This window comes from Ursus americanus, unplaced genomic scaffold (genome assembly GCF_024610735.1).
Source record: "Ursus americanus isolate L20-20 unplaced genomic scaffold, mUrsAme1.1.p SCAF_169, whole genome shotgun sequence".
NCBI classification, from domain to species: Eukaryota; Metazoa; Chordata; class Mammalia; order Carnivora; family Ursidae; genus Ursus; species Ursus americanus.
Window position 1 is genome coordinate 115001 of NW_028273751.1, and position 20000 is coordinate 135000.

The following is a 20000-nucleotide window of genomic DNA, read 5'->3' on the forward strand; positions in this document are numbered from 1 at the left end:
TGGGAACAGGAAACGACGCCACCGCTCGGCCTCGGGCACCTGAGACAACCTGGAGCGCTCCAGGGGCACCACGGAGGGCCAGGCGCAACGCGCTCAGCACGCCCAGGCGGTGAGCAGCGCGGCGTCGGGACGGCCCTCCCCATGGCAGGGAGAGCCGCTCACCACACGAAGCCAAGAAAGGCAAGCGAGAGTGTCCGCTGCGTCAGAGGACCCCGGTCCCACAGACACCGGGAGGCCGAACGTGGGAGGGCGGGGTCGGGCCGGAGTCCACACACCCCCCCCGCGCCCTCCCCGCACCGCCACAGCAGGCGGAGGAGGAGGAGGAGCGCGAAGGGCCCGCGGGCAGAACGAGAAGAGCGGTCCCATTCGCCATGAATGTCCGTCCCTCGTCTGACGCGGCTTAGGCCCGGCCCGGGAGAGCGCGAGATCACCACATCGATCGGCAGAATGTGCCCAGGGAGGTCCCGAGGGGGGGAAAGCCCGGCGAGGACAGCAACCAGAGGGACCTGCTTTCAGCCTCGCCAGCACCCCTCGACCCCAGGGCGAGAGCAGCCGGACAACCCAAGGAAGGAGGACGCCTGACACGTGGCACGGAGCCTTGCGGGACAAGGGTTGTCACGACCGCAGCCAGGTGCCCGCAGTGGGGAGCGCACGGGGTAAAGCACCCACGCCGCCTGCCCACACCGCCCTCGGGTGCTGGAGACCGGAGGCGGCACCACGGCCTGGACCATCTGGAGGCACCCGAGCCGGCGCACAGGCCCACGCGGACGGCTCAAGTAAGCGAGGGCACAGCCGGGCTTGGCACCATGGTCAAGCCCAGAGGTCCCCCCCGCCCCGCACACGCCCAGAGGTCCCCATCTCTAAGGCGACAGTCGCCAAAGCACAGCGTGTCAGCACCTACCTGGCAACAAAAAGTGCTCATTTCAGGTGACAAAATCACCACGCCGACTGCCGGGGCCTAGACACAAGTCACCGGGACCTCCTGGGACCGTAGCCAGGCCACCGGCCCCAAGCACCGTTCCATCAGCCCCGGCCCCTGGAGCCCCCAGGGCCATCTGGTCGACCCCGGGAGCGTGGCGGCAGCCGGGACCGACGGGGGACTCGCGGGAGGTGGAGCGGGCCGGGTAGGCCCTCCCCCAGTCCGCCTGTCGTCCCCACGTCAGGACTTAGAAAAATCCCCAAAGTCCTGCGGAGGCACCTGTGGACGCCCTCCTCCCCGGCCCTCAGGACGGCCCCACGCCTGTCCCATGCCGGTCCCATGCCGGTCCCCGACTCCCAGTTGGGACTGGGGGGGGAGGGGGCGATACCACGGAGGCGTCCCCGACGGCCGGACCGCAATGGGAATCGCGGCCGGGCCCCTGGGGCGCCATATCCGTGCCTCCCCTCGCGACCCGATCCGGTCCGGTCCGTTCCGGTCCCCTCCGGTCCCCACCTCCGCAGCGAGCCTCGGAAAGCTTGGTAAGAAAATCGGGTCAGACGACCGGAACCCCACGCGTGCCCCGTGGCCGGGCCCGTCACGCCATCCACGGGCTTCCTCTCAAGGCTCGAGCGCGACACGGGAGAAAACCGCGCGACACGGAAGGCCCGACGACCGACCGGAGCCACCGGCCGGATGGCGTCCGGGCGCCGGACACACCCGCTCCCATTCCCCCACGGGCCGAGGAGGGGACACCGGTGGGTGCTGGTCGACCCGTCCAGGCGACCCCCCACACCCCTCTCAGGGAGCGAGGCGGTGGCGGCGTCACACCCTCACAAGCCTGGAGGTTCAATCTCCCGCGAGCCGATCGCGCGCCGACACCCCAGAGAGAGCGGGACAATCACGCTAGTGTCACCGGCTTCCTGGAACTCCGGCTTGGGGACCGCAGCCAAATGCCATCCCTTACTGACATCGGCGACGCTCTGGCAGGGTGACGCTATATAAAAGCGGCCGCCAGGTGGCGCCCGACAACCGGCGCAAAGGACACCGAGACAGATCCAGATCGCGGGCCCGTGAAGGCGCACAGCCGGCCGCCCGGCCACCCGATCTTGTCCCGGCCCCACCTCGGAGGGGCGGGCGGAGGGTGTGGGGCGCGCGGACCCGGGGCGTCAGCCTCGGGAGCCCCCGACCAGCGCGGCACGGCTGCAGCACCCCAGGGCAGACTGGGAAAACGTGTCTGGGCCGCTCCAGCCGGAAAGGGAGCCGGCTGGCCACGGGACACGCGCGTACGCATGCGCTCACGCCCACGCACGCACGCACGCCCACGCACGCACGCCCCCGCCGGAAGCGGACGTGGGCGGAAAATTCCCCAAAGGGGGGCGCGTGGGTGGCTCAGTCGCTAAGCGTCTGCCTTCAGCTCGGGTCACGATCCCAGGGTCCTGGTTTCCAGCTCCCCGTCGGGCTCCCTGCTCACCGGGAAGCCTACTTCTCCCTCTCCCGCTCCCCCTGCTTGTGTTCCCTCTCTCGCTGTCTGTCTGCCTGTCTGCCTGCCTGCCTGTCTGTCTGTCTCTCTCTCTCTCTCTCTCTCTCTCTCTCTCTCTGTGAAATAAATAAATAAAATCTTAAAAAAATAAAATAAAATTCCCCGCAGACACCGGCAGGCCCCAGAGGCCCGGCCGGCATTACGCGGGCTTCCCACAGCGGCACACGGGCGGTGCCCTGGGCCTCTGGGAGGACTTAAGACAAATTTCGGGGGGCAGGCAGGGAACGGAAAACAGAGACCGTGTGAGTACTCCTAGAACAACAACGGTTGAACCATTTTTCTTCTATCATTTCAAGGGGAGGAAGTCTCTCTCAAGCATACGAAGAAAGCTCAGGAGGGCAGAAAGGGGGTGATTGACACACGCCCCCAGAAAGGTGCACACTGAATCCCTCTCTGCGTGTACCACGATGACATCCAAGGACAACAAACAGGCATGGGGGAACATCCGTGCAAAGGCAGGTGTGGCGATAAGAATATCGGTTTCCCCCGAAACCGCCTGGGTGGCTCAGTCGTTGAGCGTCTGCCTTCGGCTCAGGGCATGATCCGGGCGTTCTGGGATTGAGCCCCGCATCAGGCTCCTCCGATGGCAGCCTGCTTCTTCCTCTCCCACTCCCCCTGCTTGTGTTCCCTCCCTCTCTCACTGGCTGTCTCTCTCTCCCTGTCAAATAAATAAATCAATCAGTATTTAAATATATATATATATATATATAATATTATATATTAATATATTTATATTTAACATTTTTATTAAATACATTTAATATGTTTAAATATATTATATATTTATTTTATTATATATTTATTATATTTTTATTTATATAATATATAAATAAATAATATATTTATTATATATAAATATATATTATATATTTATTAAATATATTTGATATATTTAATATTATATAATATATATTATACACACACACACACATATATCTCGGTTTCAGCATCTGTGACCATAACCCTGAAACACACGGTGGGGGGGGGGGCGGGGGGGGAGGAGGAGGCACGGAATGGGGAGGAAGGGAGTTAAAATAGCCATTCACTAAACAAATCCAGCTCCGGGACATCCGCGCATTCCAACACTAGGACACAGGGTGGGGGGGCGGGGGGGGGGGGTAAGAGAGGAAGGGAGGGTGGGTGGTGCTTGAGAAGAGGTAAATAATTGATGATGAAATGTTCCATGATATTAAGGAGAAAAGAAAAACCAGGCGTAGCACTTCCTCTGGCGTGTAAAGGAAAAAAAGTTTGTTTTTTTTTTTTTCCTCCTTTTTTCGTCTTTCAAGTACGCGTATTTCAGGGCACCTGACTGGCTCTGTCGGAGGAGGACCGGGTGACTCTTGATCCGCAGGGGTCGTGAGTTCCAGCACCACGCTGGATGGGCATAGAGATTACTTAAAATTAGAAAGCTTTAAAAAACAAACACACAAACCACAGACGCGGAGCAGCATTAAGCATCCAAGACATACACCTGTCTTGGGGCGCCTGGGTGGTGCAGTCGGTTGGTTGGGCAGCTGCCTTTGGCTCGGGTCATAGTCCCAAGGTCCTGGAACAGAGCCCCCCATCACGCTCCCTGCTCAGTGGGGAGTCTGCTTCTCTCCCTCCCTCTGCCGATCCCCCTGCTTGTGCTCTCTCACTCACGCCCTCTTTCTCAAATAAATAAAAATCTTTATTATGGAAAGAAAAAAAAAAGATAAACACCTGTAAACAGGAAGTAGTCAGAGGAAAACATCCACAGTAGCAGAGGATGCGACATTAGAGGGCAGCAGAGCAGCATCCTAGCCAGGTGCTATGGCGCTTTACTGCTTTCTGTGCCCCGTAGGGACCTTTAAAAAACCTCACCCTCCTATCCAGGGAGGAGAGGGCAGAAGCAACCTCCAGCAAGACTTCCTTTGATTAAAGGGAACTCTTATTACATTCACCTTCACCATTTGAACATGGGCTTTTAATGGTTTCCTTTCCAAGCCTTTCTCTTTGCCTTCTTCTTACCTGTGTGAATCCCTGATCCCACAGTCACAACATCCCCCCCCCCCCGCCACCACCAGACACACACACACACACACACACACACACACACACACACACACACACACGGATGAAAACTGTTCTCTGTACACCATACATCCTGAGCACTGCGAAAGTAAATGAGGAAACGCGGACAAGAGAGAAATCAAGCAAATACCGTAACTCTGAAGGCTGGACATCTACTGAGTTGAGAGAACTGACCAAACATCAGACACTTGAAAAGAAGGTTTTCCTTTAAAGTTGATTCTTCCTTAGTGGGCTAAACTACCTACGTTCTTTACTGGTATTTCCTCAACTCAAGAGTGCGGCGATCCAAAGGCGGTTTCGCGGTAAAAAGTTTGTGGGTGCCGTCTTGACATTTGTTTTGCAAGTACACATATTTCAGGGCACCAGGCTGGCTCGGTCAGTCGGAGGACCACGCGACTGCGACTCTTGATCTGCAGGGGTTGTGAGTTCCAGCACCACACTGGATGGGAGTGGAGATTACATAAACAAGCGGATGGGCAAAAGGAATTAAAATCGCTACGGTGATTTCAAACAAAACAAGTGAAAACAAAACAAAACTCGGAAATAAAGTCGCCCCTGGCTTAATGCTTATTTCTAGACGCGACGACAGAGACCTGTGAGGTTGCCAGACAAAGAGCTATCACGGAACAGATACCCAAACAGATACGCCCAAGCCCAACAGAGGTTTGACAAATGCTCAAAGGCCACTCGAAGGAGGAAAGATGGCCCACCTCCCCGTGACATCAGAGGACGGTAATCAGACATCCACAGACCAAGCACGCAGGCAGGCAGGCAGACAAAGGAACAAGAAAGCTGGGGCGCCCGGGTGGCTCAGTCGGTTAAGCGTCTGCCTTCGGCTCAGGTCATGATCGAAGGGTCCTGGGATCAAGCCCCCCCATCGGGGGCTCCCTGCTCACCAGGGAGTCTGCTTCTCTCTCTCTCTCTCTCTCTCTCTCTCTCTCTCTCTCTCTCTCTCTCACACACACACACACACACACACACACACACACACACCCTCCTCCCCGCTTGTCCCCCCCCCCCAAAAAGTGTTTAAATTAAAGAAAGAAGGAAAGCAAGCAAGCAAGCTTTGACCTAAACAGCCACACTTCACCCCTCACACAAATGTGAACTCAAAATGGATCACACACTGCCATGGGAAACATAAAACTGGAACACACCGGGGGGGGGGGGGGGAGGAGCTCTAAGAGAAAAATTGAGGAACTAGGGCCAGGCAAAGAGAGTTTAAGACTTGACACCAGAGGCATGATCCATGAAAAAGACACGGAGAGGTGGGAAGTCATCAAAATTAAAAACCTAGGCTCTGTGAAACACCCTCTCAAGAGGGCCAAGTGACAAAGGACACGCAGAGGCCTGGGGGATTTGGGGGGGGGGGCTTGTGGCTCAGAGAGAAACAAAATGAGGAAACGCTCCCAGAGGTTGGATCAGGGTCACCAGGTGAACAGCGGTACAATCCGTTCAGATAGGAGGTCTGGCGCACGGCCAAGGCAAGGAAGAAGACCAAGATGACCAAGATATTAGGGTTAGGTCCCCTTGAATAGGTCGTGTCCACGAGGCTACCGAGTCAGAAAATCAGCTAGGCAGTTTTATCTCTAATTCCGAATGGACATGAAGTCTGGGGTTTATAAGCAGAAAGTCCATAAGCGATCACCCAGAGGCGATTAAACACAGAGAAACACCGTAGCAACAATAGACTCTGTAGGGCCCAGGGTCGAACTAGGGACAGCGGGGTGGGGGTGGGGGTGGGGGGGACACTTCACATTTTAACACCCAGCCTAAGGAGCCCATGCTGAGGAACACTGCCGCTGCAGAGGAGGACCGTCAGGAACGGTAGGAACGACAGGAGCAAGACACCGCCAGCTGTCGGGAACCACAGAGGGGATGAGAGATTCCCGAGGAACAAGGACCAATGAGCCACTTACCCAGACTGCCCTCAAGGAAACCAGAACGTGTCACCCCTGAAAGGTGCCTCATCGGTACATGGCTTACTTTGAATTCAACTCACTGGAGACACAGCAGCTGCAGGAAGGATATTCTGACCCTTCTTTTCTTCGTGAGAGCAAGAGGTCGAACTCCCGTGTGAAAGGTACCTGCCCTGGAACCAGGAAGAAGACAGACATTCTTCATCACCAGAGACAAGGGGAGGGGACCGGGAGAATTAGGGTCTGAACAATCCACGTCAATAAACCCTCTTCGACCACCCCCTGTCTTCCCGGGGACGTCTCTCACCGCGGCCTACCGACCTGCCTGCCCCTTGCCCGAACCCCTTTGTCTTCTCCATTCTTCACAAGTTGGCTGATGCCTTGTCTTTACTCTCCTGCCCCGTCCATGTAAACACCCACTAACCGTCGTATGCCCTTCTCCCGTGAATCTCTTGTGTCGGTCGCCATCCTAGGCCCAGCCAGAGACCCCCAAGAGGGTAGAGGAGACTCTCTCCTTCCCCGCCCCTCCCCCCCCCCCCCCACCGCGGGGCCTAGACTGTCCAACTGGAATGTCGGTGTCGGACTTGATGAGGAGAGCGAAGGCAAGAGAAATGAAGCGACAATGAGGTCTCCTTACAACTTGCAGCCCGCCGATAAATCCCTGAGACATACAGGGTGTAACAGCCCTACAACTCTCTCAAGGATTTTTTTTTTTTTAACGTTTTACCGATGAGGATTTGCTGTAGTCAGTGTCACTTCACTCTCATAACCACAGACGCCCAGAATATGCTAACACCCCTCTATCAACCTGTGGCCCACTGACACACATCTAAAGGGCCTCATGACTCCCGCTTTGCTAAAACAGTAGGGACCGACCTTACCTTGACAAGAGCTAGCCCTGCAAGGTCTCGGAGACCTTGCTCTCAGTATACACAAATTCCTTAGAGACTTACCTTAGCCCTAACCCCCACTCACTAGAAACTGTATCACCAGTTAACGCCTCACAGTCCCAGTGCGGCTCTTTCCGCCCACAGATCCCGTCCCCATGCTATAATAAAAGCACCTGGTTGCACCAGAAACATCTCAAGAATTCTTTCTTGACCGCGTGCTTGGCAGCTCCACATCAGGTCTGCTTGTCTGTCTGTTCTTGTGTTTGTCCCTTCATGCGTGTGTGTGTGTGTGTGTGTGTACACGTGTGTACGTATCTGTCCGTCTGTCTAGTGGGGCTTTATTTATTTCTTTAGAGCGATTTTGGGTTCACTGCAAAACTGACTGGCGAATACGGACGGTACCCATATGCCACCTGCTCTGCCACCGCTCACTGCTCCCCGCCCCACCACCCAACATGCAGAGGCGCAGGTGTGCTCCCTCAGAGCTTCCCACTCCCCCATCTGTGCCAGAGCCGGTGTGTTGATTACAATGGATGAATCTACACTGAGGCATCATCATCACCCATTCAGAGTCCAGAGTTTACGCTAGGGTTCACTCTTGGTGTTGTCCATTCTATGGGTTTTGACAAAGGTATCTTACCATCATAGTAGTACACTCAGTAGTTCCACAGCCTTAAAAATCCTCTGTGTTCTGCCTGTTCATCATCCCCCCCACACACCCCCAACCCCGCCAAAACCCCTGGCAGCCTACAGATCTTTTTTTTTTTTTTCTTCCCTCCCTCCCTCCCTCCCTCCCTCCCTCCCTCCCTCCCTCCCTCCATCTTTCTTATTACTAGTGTGGATATCATTCGTTTATTATAAAAAAGAGACACGGAAATTATTTACGTAATGCAGGACTGCACAACTTCAGTGGACTGGGTAGTTTCACATGACGCCGTTTCAATAATGATTTATTTCAGGCTACATCTTTTCTGAGAATGTCACAATCCATGTCACCTACAACTACTTCGATGCCTCCATACTCTGGGAGAAGAAATTTCTCGCCAACTTGCATGCCAACTGGTTGAGTCTCTCCACCCTTTTCCTTTAGAGCCTCATCCAATAGCTGCTCCTGTTGCTTGCAGTCCTTGTCCTGGAGATTTTTATGGGAGCACAATGCCTCCTTTGGTTACAATGTTGGCTGCACTCCTTTGACCTAAAACCTGGTCAAAGAGGGGGAGAAACCCTCTCTAAACGCCTGTCCGGCCATGACGCTGTCCGCTGCAGTTTGTACTCTGCTCTCCAGCCTACTGATTTCAGTTCTGTCTCCTCCACAATGTCACATTTAGTGGGAACCGTGAGTTATGTTCACCATTTCAGATTGGCTTCTCTCAGTCAGGAATACACATGTACGGTTCCCCCACCTGGCTCCCCACAGCTACCCATAGTTCCATAGCTCGCTCATTTCTTTCCAACGGCCCCGAAAAACATTCCATGGCCTGGATGTACCCCAGCCTACATATCCATTCACCTCCTGAGGGACTTCTTGGTTGCCTCCAAGGTCAGGCAGTTATGAATGAAGCTACCGTGAACGTCTGTGTGCAGGTTTCTGTGCAGACGTCAGTTTTCAACTCATTTGGGCCGTTGATAAATACCAAGGAGTGGGATTGCTGGGTCGTACGGTAAGAGTGTGTTTAGCTTGGAAAGGCATCGCCCATATTTGTGGCATTTTTTGGATGATAGCTGAGAGCAGGGCAGCACACTGAAGGAACAAGGTCATGAAGGAGGTAGAATTCAAAGATGCTGGAAAGGAAGATGTCACCAAGGCACGACCTTTACCTCCATCCTCGTAGGGTTTGTGGCTGACCCTGAGGATGACATTGACATGAGACAGATGACCAGGAAAAGGAGCATACAAATTTGTTTCCTACAAGTGTCACATGACAAAGCCCTCCTGAGGAAACGAAGATCCTGAGAAGGAGCAAACCCTAAATGCTTGTATATTGGGTTGAACAAGGAGAGGCGACTGTGGGAGGGTAACTCAACAATGTGGCGAGGCTATAGGAACGTTAAGGATTTAAAACAAAACAAAACAAACAAAAAAGCAAGATCTGTTTGTCCAGAATTCTCATTCTCATTCTGAACTTCCTGTCCTTGAAGATCAGAATGTTACTCACGGGGCACCTGGGTGGCTCAGTCTGTTAAGGTTAAGTGGCTGCCTTCAGCTGAAGTCAGATCTCTCAATCCCGGCATCCTGGGATTGAGCCCTGCCTTGGCCTCTTTGCTCAGCGGGGAGTCTGCCTCTCCCTCTCCCTCTGTCCTTCCCCCCTACTCATGCGTGGGCTCTCGCTCACCCTCCCTCCCTCCCTCCCTCTCTCTCAAATAAATAAAATCTTTTTAAAAACTTTTAAAAAAAGAATGTCTCTCACTCCCCTCCCTTCTGGCATAGGGAAGACATCTTCCAGGGGGATGGGTGGGGGAAGCTTCTGGGGAGAAAAGGGGGAGAGTCAGGTACCCTCCTTGCACCTGCGGGGCGGGGGGGGGGGGGTTGGGTTGGGTTGGGTGTGTGTGTGTTTGCTGCTGCCGCCGCTGCTGCTTTGTAGAAGTGTCTACAGTTCAAAACAGTACTCTGGTTTCCTTTATATCTAAAGCTTATCTCGGGTTTGGGGTTTGGGTTTGGACAGGAGGAGGGAGGGCCACATTTTCTTCTGACAGAGTGGAGAAAGAGAAGAGGGGTGCGGGCTTGTGCATATTCTTTTCCATCTTGGGGTGAGCGGAGGATTCAGATTCAGCTCTTGCCAGATGAGATCTAATTTCTCCATAAACAATCAGGCAAAATATCAGGCAAACAGAGGGCGAGTAAGCGTTAGAAGACCATGGACAAGATGGGTTCCAAAGCAATGATTTCATCAGAGGAACGTGAATGCCAAAGATTTCCAGGGACCATGTTTATGGATGACTTGGTGTGTAGGTCATTTCAAATTTACAGTGCTACCATCCATCCGGTCACTTCAGCATACTGTCTCCAGCTCACACGAGCAGTGTAGTCGTGCAAATATATTATGGGGCTCATCCAGGGATGGGATTGTGCCAGAAAAAGGGAGACAGCAGCATGTAATTGAGCCTAAGGAGTGTCCAAGAGAGTGACTCTCTAAAGTACATCGAGGCAGAAGGAGACCGGCTGGATTTTTTGTTTGCTTGCTAGGTGTTTGTGGCAATGGGGTGGATGTGGGTGGGTGTTGTTTATTTTCTGGACAAGGTGAAGGGACCCTTCAAGTGGAAGTATTTGCACAAGGGGTCTTGCAGGATGGGAGGGTGCAGCTCAGTCCCTTTACCAAGAAAAAAGGAGAATCAGACCTTTTAAGAACTAGGCAAGGAGAGGAGTCTAGCTTTGGTTATTGCAGCACCCAGGCACCTCGGCAGAAACAACAGAAGGTTCCCAAAAGGAACCGAGTTGCAGGAATCAGCGTGAGCAGGCCCCATCACCCTCAGCTCTCAGCTCTCAGCTCTCAGCCCTCAGCCCTCAGCCACCTCCCCACCGGGGCAGGAGGCGTCTATAATCCAGTCTGAGCTCCAGATCTGGGTCCCGCCCCCCCTCACCCCCACCCACCTACAGGGCTCCCCTGCCCTCTTCTCAGCCAGAGACACATATGGGAGGGTGGTCCCAGAACAAATCTCCCCACATCCACAGAAATCTTGCCAGCACTTTGACCACTTGGCCTTGAGACACCAACTCATCTGTACCCGTGCATGATTTTTTCCTTGGACCAGGGGCCTAGTTCACCACTTAGGACGAACAGCAAATCCCCGCTTCCCCCCCTCCCCACCCTCCCCGCAGCCTATGGTTCCCAATTCGACCGGATAACATCAGTTGGGGGGGCGGGGATGGGGGAGCAGCTGAAGGGAGGGTCAGGGTGATCCATTCTAATGGGCCTCATTCAATCGTATCATTCAAATGCAGAAAGCTTTCTGTTAAAGTCAGAGCCTGGGGCTTCTCTCCACTGAATGGCTTTCCCAAACTTCCCCAACCCTTAGGCTGCAGCTTGCAAACTTCTGGGAAGAAAGGGAGGGATGGAGGGAGGGAAGGAGGGAGGGAGGGAGGGAGGGAGGGAGGGAGGGAGGGAGGGAGGGAGGGAGGGTAAGGGGAAAAAGGGGAAAGAGGATGTCCGAAGAGTTCACCTCATCTGGGTGTCAGTCCTTCATTCCATTTCTATGAAACATGGACAGAGGCCTGCCTTCTGTCACTGCCTCAAGCTGAAGTAAGGTGCAGTAGAGGCTTTGGAATGGAAGGGTCTGATACAGTGCAGGTCGCAACTTTTGGTCCCTTGTGTTATTGGAGGGGGTCTCAGAGATAGTTCCTTATCTGAGAACTTGGATATTTTTCTACATGGTTTCATTGATTTTATCCCCAAGTATACTCTATGGAATAGTAACAGCATAGCATGACCCAACTGTCTCATTCTGTCTCAGATTGATCTGATCCGGCGGGCCTCGTGGGCCTCGGAGAGTACAGACCGGTAAATTAGTCTGAGCCTCTCCCCCCCAGGACGGGGGCGGGGGGGGGGGGGCAAAGGTCGTGGTGGTTAAGGGCTTCTTGTAGCCAAGTAGCTTAGTGTTTGGTTTTACCTCTATGGGTCCTTTTTTTTTTTTTTTCCTTTACATATCTTTATTAAGTAATCTCTACACCCAACGTGGGGCTCGAAGTCACAACCCCGAGATCAAGAGTCGCATGTTCTACTGACTGAGCCAGCCAGGTGCCCCTATTTATATGGGTTCTTATTTCCAAACAGGAGTTAATAGAGGTGCCGCAAGCGGAGTTAACTATCACAGACTCGGCCTCATTCAGCAAGCAATCCGGTAGTTCATAAGAGGCATTTCTATGGAAACCAAAGGAAAACACTGGTTAATGGTTGGAACAAGGGATAAACCCAGTGTCTAAGTCCAGAGTACTACCGGTGAGAAGGTCTCTAGGATGTCAGGCTTGAAGCATCCTCAGATAGAGTGAGGGTGGGCAGGGGCAATCTGACGAATTTTTCTGGTGCGTAGTTCAAATGTCTCATTTTGAGTGGCCCATAGAGCAACAGGCACAAAGATTGTCTATGTACGAGCTATTGTTGCCATTTCCCTGAAATTTATTTCAAGTTGACCAGCTTTCACTTGCCACACTTCAGGAAAAAGGGCACTTTCAGTTCTTAATGATTGTAAGGTAAGAGAATGGGAGAATGTTGGAAACCTTAGTTTGAACAGTCATAGTCAGAGACTCAAGGAAACCCGAAGGATTCAGGATCCAGTCCAGGTTTATAGGCAAACAACATATGTTCAAAGATAATTCATCAGAACTAGCACCTAACACCTACAAAAGTGTGTTATTGAAATACAGTCTTTCTCCCTAAAGTCACCTTCATTCCTGTCAAAGATAGCCAAATGAAGATTAATTTGTTTGTAAAACAAGCCCAGTTTTTAACAAACATGGCCTAATCATCTACGTAAGCACAGCAAAAATAGCAATTGACCAAATCATATATAAGGTTCTTTCTTTTCTTTCTTTCTTTCTTTCTTTCTTTCTTTCTTTCTTTCTTTCTTTCTTTCCTCTTTTAAATCTGCTTTGATGTAGCTTTTTATAAGGAATTTTAGATTGAACCTTTAACTGCCTTTTTAAAGCCAAGAGCCAAGCCAAGTATTTCCCATCGGATTTGTCTGCAAGACCTGTAGGTTGAGGTCAATTTCTCTCATCTTGAGGTCCTCCAAATTTCCTGAAGTTCCTGCATCTGTCAGGAGGTGGCATTCTTTACTCACCTGGTAAGACTGAGGAGAACACTGTAAGTAAGGTATCAGGCCAACATTTCCAAGGGGCTTTATTGGCTCCATAAAATCGATCTGACTTTCTTAAAGCTGTCTCATCATATCTGAGTCTATGCTTTGTGTCTCTGAAAGATGACTTTCCAGGGGCACCTGGCTGGCTCAGTCGGTAGAGAGCACGACTCTCTCTCTCTCTCTCTCTCTCTCTCTCTCTCTCTCTCTCTCTCCCTTCATTTTTTTAAAGGTTTTATTTATTTGACAGAGAGAGACAGAGAGAGAGAGAGACAGTGAGAGGGGGAACACAAGCAGGGGGAGTAGGAGAGGGAGATGCAGGCTTCCCGCTGAGCAGGGAGCCGGAAGAAGACATGGGGCTCCATCCCAGGACCCTGGGATCGGGACCAGAGCCAAAGGCAGACACTCGACTGACTGAGCCACCCAGGCGCCCCTGTAGATATCTTAAGAGAAAAAGTTTCCTTGACCGTGGAAGAGCAAACACTGGGGGAGGGGGACCAACAATGTTTTGAACCAGAGTCATTAAAAACGCTCATCTTTTTTTCTTAAAAAACAAACAAGAAAACCCAGTCATCGTTTTCCTGAATTCATTCAGTTCCATGTTATTACTTTTTGTTCTGTTTAAATGCAGCTTTTTCATATGTTCTGGAAATTCATAGTTTAATTTTAGGATCTGAAGGTTACCAGAAACCTGTATTTGTCAAAAGTCCTTTTTGTGAATCTTCTTGAAGCTGAACGATATTTTGCAAGAGCATCAGAACGGTAACTGTAAATGACACAAGAGTCAAAAATGGACACGGATATTGTATGGAACCAGAAAAGACCCTGAATAGCCAAAGGAATGTTGAAAAAGAAAACCAAAACTGGTGGCATCACAATTCCGGACCTCAAGCTCTATGACAAAGCTGTAATCATCAAGACAGTGTGGTACTGACACAAAAACAGACACACAGACCAATGGAACAGAATAGAGAACCCAGAGATGGACCCTCAGCTCTATACTCGACTAATCTTCAACAAAGCAGGGAAAATCCAATGGGGGGGGGGGCGGGAGACAGGCTCTTCAACAGATGGTGTGGGGAAAATTGGACAGCCACATGCAGAAGAATGAAACTGGACCATTTCCTGACACCAAACACAAAAAACAGACTCAACATGGATGAAAGACCTAAATGGGAGATAGGAATCCTTCCAAATCCTAGAGGAGAACACAGGCAGCAACTTCTGTGACCTCGGCTGCAGCAACTTCTTGCTAGACACATCTCCACAGGCAAGGGAAAGAAAGGCAAACATGAACTATTGGGACTTCATCAAGATAACAAGTTTTTGCCCAGCGAAGGAAACAGTTGACAAAACCAAAAGACAACAGACAGAATGGGAGAAGATATTTGCAAATGACAAATCAGATTAAGTATGTCTATAGAGGGGCGCCTGGGTGGCTCAGTCGTTAAGCGTTAAGCATCTGCCTTCGGCTCAGGGCGGGATCCCAGAGTCCTGGGATCGAGCCCCACATCGGGCTCCTCCACTGTGAGCCTGCTTCTTCCTCTCCCACTCCCCCTGCTTGTGTTCCCTCTCTCGCTGGCTGTTTCTCTCTCTGTCAAATAAATAAATAAATAAATAAATAAATAAATAAATAAATAAAATCTTAAAAAAAAAGGGGGGGGGATCTCTATAGAATGTATCAAACTCAACATCCAAAGAACCAATTATCCAATCAAGAAATGGGCAGAAGACAAGAGCAGACATTTCTCCAAAGACGACGTCCAAATGGCCAACAGACCCATGAAAAAAGTCTCCACGTCACCCAGCATCAAAATACAAATCAACACCACAATGAGATACCACCTCACAGCAGTCAGAATGGCTACAATTAACAAGTCAGGAAAGGACAGATGTTGGCGAGGATGTGGAGAAAGGGAAACTCTCTTACAGTGTTGGTGGGAATGCAGGCTGGGGCAGCCACTCTGGAAAACAGTGTGGAGGTTCCTCAAAAATTTGAAACTAGAGCTACCCTACGACTCAGCAATTGCAGTACTGGGTATTTACCCCAAAAATACAAATGTAGTGATCCGAAGGGGTGCCTGCACCCCAACGTTTATAGCAGCAATGTCCACAATAGCCAAACTATGGAAAGAGCCCAGATGTCCATTGACAGATGAATGGATAAAGCAGATGTGGAGGATGGATAGAGAGATAGATAGGTAGCTATAGCTATAGATCTGTATCTATCTATATCTATCTGTATCTAGCTATACATCTGTATCTAGCTATATGTATCTATCTATCTGTCATCTATCTATCATGAAATACTACTCAGCCATCCTAAAAAAGAAAGAAGAGAGAGAGAGAGAGAGAGAGAGAGAAAGAAAGAAAGAAAGAAAGAAAGAAAGAAAGAAAGAAAGAAAGAAAGAAAGAAAGAAAGAAAGAAAAGAAAGAAATCTTGCCATTTGCAATGACATGGATGGAACTAGAGGGTATTATGCTAAGTGGAATAAGTCAATCAGAGAAAGAAAATTATCATATGATCTCACTGATGTGTGTGTGTGTGTGTGTGTGTGTGTGTGTGTGTGTGTGTGTGTGTGTGTTTTCCATAAAGAGTTACATGTCATCCTGATGAAGGACACTGCAGAAAGTCACGGAGTTTATTTTCTGTTTTTAGTGTGTGCAAGGCTGTGTGACTCTGATCTTATGGGAGCCAGGGAGGTTTTCTTTTGTTTTCTCATCTTTATGTTTGGAAACCTCCTTTTTAGGGCTTGATTGAAAAAACTTTTTTAAAGATTTTATGTTTATGTAATCTCTACACCCAACATAGGGCTCAAACTCACAATCCCGAGTCCCGACGGAGGACGGAGCCAGCCAGCAGCCAGGCACCCCTTGATTTTTTTTTTTTTTTAATTGAAGCAAACATGCAATGTGTGCTCAGCGCGGAAATAGAGCCCACGTGTTGAGGTTTTGTGGAGTCATTTGGACCTGGGTAAATGTGAAGGCCCGGGAGCAGGGCCCACAAATGTTAAAAGTTGACAATTTCTTTGATCAGTATTCACTTAACAGATGATTTATTGAAAGTGCTATTCTATGGCAAACGTCCTTCTATGTTCGGGATACAGCAACAACCAGATAGCTGAAGCTCCCACCTCATGGATTTAAAGTTTCAGTTGGATGTAGAGATAGGTAGGTAGGTAGGTAGGTAGGTAGGTAGGTAGGTAGGCAGGCAGGCAGGCAAGCAAGCAAAGAGATTTAAAACATGGCATCGGGGCGCCTGGCTGGCTTGGTCGGTAGAGCGTGTGACTCTTGATCTCGAGGTGGTGAGTTCGAGCCTCACGTTCGTTGTAGAGATTACATAAACATAAAATCTTTTTTTTTTTTAAGATTTTATTTATTTATTCGACAGAGATAGAGACAGCCAGCGACAGAGGGAACACAAGCAGGGGGAGTGGGAGAGGAAGAAGCAGGCTCATAGCGGAGGAGCCTGATGTGGGGCTCGATCCCACAACACCGGGATCCCACCCTGAGCCGAAGGCAGACCCTTAACCGCTGTGCCACCCAGGCGTCCCAAACATAAAATCTTTAACAAAGAATAAATGATGGGGTGCCTGGGTGGCTCAATCGGTTGAGCGTGTCTGCCCTAGGCTCAGGTCATGATCCCGGAATCCTGGGATTGAGCCCCGCATCGGGCTCCCTGCTCAGCGGACAGCCTGCTTCTCCTTCTGCCCTTCACCCAGCTCGTGCTGTGCTCTCCTGCTCTCTCTCTCTCTCTCTCTCTCTCTCTCTCTCTCTCTCAAATAAATAAATAAAATCTTTTAAAAAATGAACGAACGAACGAACGAACGAACGAACGAACGAACAAAGCCATGGCATCAAAAGTGAGTGCTTGCTTGCTTGGGGGGGGGGGGGGAATCAAACCGGAATATCTTTAACCTGTAACATATTCTTTATCGATCCTGCTTTCACTACTTTGCCCGGATTTCATTTTCCACAAGTGACAGTCCCTCCCAAGTGGGCTTCTTTCATCGTAAGACCCGTGTTCTCCCATTAGTCCCGCAGAGAGAGAAGAGCCATGAGAGGCGAAAGTTGGGCAGATCGGTATAAATCTAGGAAATAAAATAATCGTTCCCAAGACCAGTAGCCAAAGTTCTGCTTCCGTTTAGGACCCGATGTGTTAAAAAAGCATGTATGGTCGTTGGCTTGGAGAAAGGGGAGGAGGCCGAAGTATCATCCTAAAGAACAGAGTAGGGGGAGAAACAGAAGTGAAAAGATCGAAGAACTGGTTTCCCCATCCATAGCCTTTGAAATGATTTGGTGTCTTCTCCTAAGTGAGAGCCCATTGTCCGTCCAATATTTCATACCGCTTTTCACAAAGTATCACAACACAACACAACACAACACAACACAACACAACACATTGCACGATCCCGTGCCTCCAAACCGTCTACGCAATCCTAATGCGTCCTATCTGCGTTCTATTCTATCATGTGACTAGAGCATCATGTACTTCACCATTCATGTGACTAGAGCATCATGTACTTCACATTCAGGTGAATTCCAACTTCTGTTCGGGGTGCGTGGGGGGCGGTGTGTGTGTGTGTGTGTGTGTGTGCGCGCGCGCGTGTGCGCGCGCCGTATCTATTGCTGCTGTGCAGCGATCTGATCCTCAGGGTGTATCACCCTAACACCGCAATGGCTTGAAACAACATCTCTTTATCATTTCCTGGTGCTTGCCTTGGGTGGCCACGTGGTTTCTACCGGTGTACCCCGGGCTCACTCCAGCAGTGGCCTTCAGCTGGAGGGTCAACTGAGTTTGAAGGTGCAACTTGGCCACATTCCCAAGTCTGCAGTCGGTGCTGGCCGAGCACCGGGTTGCCTCTCTTGTCGATGCCTCTCATGGCCCAGTCAGCTAGACTGGCTCTCTTCCGTGAAGGTCTCGGGACGGCCTGCCAAGAGGGTCAAGAACGCTTCCGGACCACCTCTTCAGCTGTGGCTGTGCAACTAGTAAAATTTCACTTCTAGTCTATTCTTTTGGTCAAGACAAGTCCCAAGACCGAGTCCAAAACCAGGGGACAGAGCAATCGAGCCTACCTCCAGATAGCAGGAGCATCGAAGGCACATGGCGTGAGGGTGCACACGTGCCAGGAGGTAAGGGAGGTACGGTTGTCAGTCTCCCACGAGGGATTCCTAAACCCTATGCCACGACGCACATTTTTGTAAAAGTAAGCTTGACGTGTTAGCGTCTAAAACATGATTTCCTTTGAATCGACCCCTAGAATTGGATTCGTCCAAAAGAAGGGGAAGATGCGTTTTTCAGGCTCTTGATACCAAAGCTCTTGACTTCCAGAATGGACTTGGATGACCCTTCACCATCTCTGCTTTGTAAGACAGTGCAAATTTAATTGGCCAACCCCGCATGAAAAGGTTGTCGATCACGTTCCCGTCCGAATTCAAATTCAAGGCAGGATTCCTTTTTAAAGGCACAGAGCAGCCAGCTCCGTGGCAAGGAGCCAGAATTCTCCGGGTGGATCTCAGATCCACCGAATCCCACAAACCCCGTGTGACGTGAATGTACGAATTCGTGGAGGTTTCCCTCCCGATGGCTAAGAAGATGCTTTCACATCAGTGATGACAAAACGCAAACCCACAAAACCCCGATAGATGGGCACGGTCTTCCCTAAAGGGTCCCTTATTTCATGGAATCCAATTCTTCCACCTTGCAGTCTGCATTCACGGCTTCTATTTTCCGAGAGGCCGACACTCTTTCTCTGCAGACATGTCACAAGATCGGCAGGATACGGTCTTCTGTGCGTCGGGCACACCAAAAGCTGTTGGGAAGGCCCCTGCCATCGGAATGTATTCGGCACGGATGCTAAGGAAGACTTTGAAACCGATCTAGTCCGGTTCCGTCCTTCAGTCCTCTTGGGGGCAGAGCTTCCGTGTTCCATGCCCCCTCTCCAGGAACGCCACTCTCCCCACAATTTCAGGTGTCCAGGCAACCCGGAAACTCTCGAGCTAGGTGAGTTCTTCTGGGAAGGGGCGGGGGGGGGTTGGGGGGGAAAGGGTGGGCAGTGCCGACGTTTGGAAACATTGAAGGGCACCCGAGGCGAGGCTATGGCCAAATCGAGTCCGTGCACAGGTACGTAAGGCGGGGGTGGGGGGGCGGGGGTGGGGATGGGGGGGTGGTGGGGTGGGGCACGAAACCTGTGCTCTCCGTAGGTTACGAAAAGCTCAGGGGCACCTGGCTGGCTCTCTGTAGAGCGCGCTGACTCTTGATCTCAGAGTCCTGAGTTCGAGCCCCACGTTGGGTGTAGAGTTTACGTGAACCAGCAGCAGCAGCAGCAGCAGCAGCAGCAGCAGCAGCAGCAGCAGCAGCAGCAGCAGCACCACCACCACCACCACCACCACCACCACCACCACCACCACCACCACCACCAAAAATGATAATAATGAAAAGCTCGAAAAGCCCCACGGCCCCTGGCAGGATGTCTATGGCAAGCCACACCTCCACGACAAATAGCTTTCCACAGTGACGGTGACGGATGGCGGAAGGACAGAGGCAGCACCCTACCCCAAACCTCACAGCCTGCCTCCTTTCCGGCCAGATGTGCAGCATCTGGGAACGGCTTTGAAACCTTCCCAGTCAACGGCTTGGGCCCGCCTGTCGGGAAAAGCGCTCTGCTGTTCATTTCACTCCTGGACGAGCCTAGGAAGATGAAGCGGCGGTAGCTCTCGGGGGGGGGGGGGGGGGCGCCACGCGATCCAACACACACGACCACAGCCACTGAGGAGCATGAGATCTGTATGGCCTCGAGGGGTACAGGATAGCCCGTGAATCCTTTTCCAAGGAAGAAGGCGGCAACGTGAGAGCGTGCAAAACACTTTCTCACAGCATCTGCTGATGG

The 20000-nt window shown here is 51.3% G+C and overlaps 1 long non-coding RNA gene across 1 annotated transcript in view; it reads right to left on the reverse strand.

Moving 5' to 3' along the window:
* Positions 1 to 2190, reverse strand: part of LOC148106638 (uncharacterized) — a 16328-nt gene extending 14138 nt beyond the window's left edge. The window contains exon 1 of the long non-coding RNA XR_015723655.1: positions 2041 to 2190. This is a non-coding gene — a long non-coding RNA (uncharacterized LOC148106638). The remainder of the gene's footprint in view (positions 1 to 2040) is intronic.
* Positions 2191 to 20000: the final 17810 nt, after the last annotated feature.